The sequence below is a fragment of the Dama dama genome, chromosome 5 (genome assembly GCF_033118175.1).
Source record: "Dama dama isolate Ldn47 chromosome 5, ASM3311817v1, whole genome shotgun sequence".
In the NCBI taxonomy this organism is placed as follows: Eukaryota; Metazoa; Chordata; class Mammalia; order Artiodactyla; family Cervidae; genus Dama; species Dama dama.
This window is the reverse complement of record NC_083685.1, coordinates 73,137,278-73,140,820: the sequence shown is the minus strand read 5'-3', so window position 1 is coordinate 73,140,820 and position 3,543 is coordinate 73,137,278. Positions and strand designations below refer to the sequence as shown.

General features: G+C 40.0%; 1 pseudogene; it reads right to left on the bottom strand.

Annotated features, from left to right (window-relative positions):
- Window positions 1-1,177: 1,177 nt before the first annotated feature.
- Window positions 1,178-2,033, bottom strand: LOC133055562 (phosphatidylinositol transfer protein alpha isoform-like; annotated as a pseudogene).
- Window positions 2,034-3,543: the final 1,510 nt, after the last annotated feature.

The following is a 3,543-nucleotide window of genomic DNA, read 5'->3' as shown; positions in this document are numbered from 1 at the left end:
AGTTATTATCTCATGCCCATCAGAGTGTCCATCATCAAAAATTCTGTAAACAATAAATGCTGGAAAGCATGAGGAGAAAAGGAAACCCTCTTACACTGTTGGTGGGAATGCAAACTGGTGCAGCCTCTATGGAGAACAGTGTGGAGATTCCTTAAAAAATTGGGAATAGAACTGCATTCAACTCAGAAATCCCACTGCTGGGCTTATATTCCAAAGAAACCATAATTGAAAGAGACATTGCACCCCAATGTTCATTGCATTACTGTTTACAATAGCTAGGACATGGAAGAAACCTAGATGTCCATCAGGAGATGAATGGGTAAGGAAGTTGTGATACATATGCAAAATGAATATTACTCAGCTATAAAAGGAATGCACTTGAGTCAGTTCTAATAAAGAGGATGAAACTGGAGCCTATTATACAGAGTGAAGCAAGTCAGAAAGAGAAAGACAAATACTGTATATTAACACACACACACATATATACATAATTTAGAATGATGGTACCAATGATTCTAAACCTAGGGCATCAAAAGAGACACAGACAACAAAAACATGTTTTGAACTCAGTGGGTTAAGGTGAGGGTGGGATGACTTGAGAGAATAACATTGAAACATGCACATTATCATATGTAAAATAGATGGCCAGTGCAAGTTTGATGCATGAAGCAGGGCACACAAAGCCAGTGCTCTGAGGCAACCCAGAGGGATAGAGTGGGGAGGGAAGTGGGTGGGGGTTGCAGGATGAGGGGACATATGTGTACCTGTGGCTGATTCATGGCAAAAACCATCGCAAAGCTGTGAAATAATTATCTGCCAATTAAATTAATTTTTAAAAAGTCATCACATTAAATAAACAAATATGTCACTTGGAAATAAAAAGGTGGGCACATATTTGTGTTGAGAACACAATGGTTGAAAAGGGAGGAACTGTAAATTTAGGCACATATCTCAGAAGTTCAGGCTTCCAGACAAAGGGGTTTCATAATACTAGATGGCCTAATTGTTCACAATATTAAGTGGCATTTGGAATTAGCTACAGTAAGGGATTAAAAGTTGCCTGGAGGATGGACACAGAAAGGCTGGTTCTGCATGCTCTGTCACTTGGGAGGGTGGAGCTGCTATGTCTTCCCGTTGACCTCTGTCTTGCAAAAGGTACAGAAAGAAGAGGGTTGATTTAGTCATTTGCCATCATTCGTTTCACTGGGTCCTTCTCTCTCATCTCACCTGGCTGTCTCTCCCTTTCCTCTTCCATCCTTTGAATGTTGTCCATAGTCAGGTCAACCCACTTATTGAGCAGACCAAACAGATGTCTGTTTGTCATAAACAGATGTCATTGCTTTTTATTAAGTTTTTCCACTTTATTCTGCAAGCACCACCACCCCCTGCAACTTGAACTTTACAGTATCCAGTTTGTATGCACACAAGTATGGAGTGTCTCTCTGATTTATAAGTTCTTGCTTCCAATTAGGGCCCAATAGTCCTCAGCCTGTTTTGAAATATTTAAATTATTCTGGGTCTTCTTCTGCTTTGTAATGCTTACAAAGTACTTTGTTTCCATCTACAATGTCTATATAATGGCTTCCACATGTTTCCATGTCTGAGTCTCCAGTTAATGTACATTCTCCTGGGTGCCAAGATCTGTTTTTTTGCCGTGTTTCAATTTTAATCAAAAAGCCTTCTTTCATGTACTCACTTGTATTAACAGGTCTGCAATAAGAGTTAGCATGCCATGATTTTTCATACACATTCAAGGTTCCCTCTTGGACCAGCATTTGAACAAACATGGACAATTTGCTCTATAAGTTTGTAGACCTTATGTGTGTGTGTGTAGTGGCCTTTCTCACTGTTCTTTTCATAGGTCTTGTTTGCCAAGACCTTCACATTTTCATCACCACCCATTTCATTTCCACTGGCCTCAGCCATGGAATACAGCTGCCCTATTTGATATTCTTTTACAGATGAATGACCCCATACTCCTTGAGCAGGATTATGTTTCTTCCAAGATACAGAGCTACCCACTGCCTGCCCATCTCCCAGTGATCTTCCCAGCAGTGACTGCTGCTGCTGCTGCTAAGTCGCTTCAGTCTTGTCCGACTCTGTGTGACCCCATAGATGGCAGCCCACCAGGCTCCCCCGTCCCTGGGATCTTCCAGGCAAGAACACTGGAGTGGCTTGCCATTTCCTTCTCCGATGCATGAAAGTGAAAAGTGAAAGTGAAGTTGCTCAGTCGTATCTGACTCAGCGACCCCATGGACTGCAGCCCACCAGGCACCTCCGTCCCTGGGATTCTCCAGGCAAGAGTACTGGGGTGGGGCGCCATTGCTGTCTCCTCCCAGCAGTGACACTCGCAGCTTAACTGGACTGCTGTGCTACTTCCCTGTGGCCTGCTTTGTCTCCACCACCCTTGTGATCACCATTCAAGCCCCTGCCACCCCTGCCTTGCCTTTCCATCAGTCATTTCTTTTAAAAACAAGCCCAGATACCAGTTGAAAGAAAGCTATAAGATACTGATGAAAGAAATCAAAGATGACACAGATGAAATGATATATCATGTTCTGGGATTAGAGGGATCAAGAATGTGAAAATGATTATAATACCCAAAGCAACCCATAGTTTCAATGCAATCCTATCAAATTAGCAATGGCATTTTTCACAGAATTAGAATTAAAGAAAAAAAAATACAATTTGTATGGAAACACAAAAGACCCCAAATAGCCAAAATTATCTTGAGAAAGAAAAACATAGCTGGGTGAATCAGGCTCCTTGATTTCAGATGATACTACAAAGCTGCAGTAATTGAGACTCTATAGTACTAGCACAAAAACAGAAACAAAGGAAAAAAAAAAAAAAAAATCAACAGCATAGGATAGAAAGCCCAGAAACAAACCCACCCACCCAAGGTCACCAAATCTATAAGGAAGGAGAAAGGGAGAAAAGACAGCCTCTTCAATAAGTGTGTTGTGGAAACTGGACAGCTACATATAAAAGAACAAAAGTAGAACACTCCATAACACCACACACACACACACACACACACACACACACACAATTGATTAAATGTCTAAATGTAAATCAGGATACTATAAAACTTTTAGAGGAAAACATAGGTAAAACACTCTGACATACACAAGACAAAGACTTTTTTGATGCACTTCCTACAGTAGTGAAAATAAAAATAGACAAATGAGACCTAATTAAACTTAAAAACTTTTGCACACCAAAGGAATCCACAAACAAGATGAAAAAACAACCTTCAGAATGAGAGGAAATATTTGCAAACAAAGCAATTGACAAGAGATTGATCTCCAAAATATACAAACAGCTCCTGCAGCTCAATGTCAAATAAAGCAACTGAATCAAACAATGGGTGAAGACCTAAATAGACATTTCTCTAAAGCAGACATAGCGATGGCCAACAAACACATGAAGAAATATTCAACATTTCTAAGTATTAGAGAAATGCAAATCAAAACTACAATAAAGTATAAAGTCACATTTCTCAGAATGGCTATCATCAAAATATCTACAAACAATAAATGC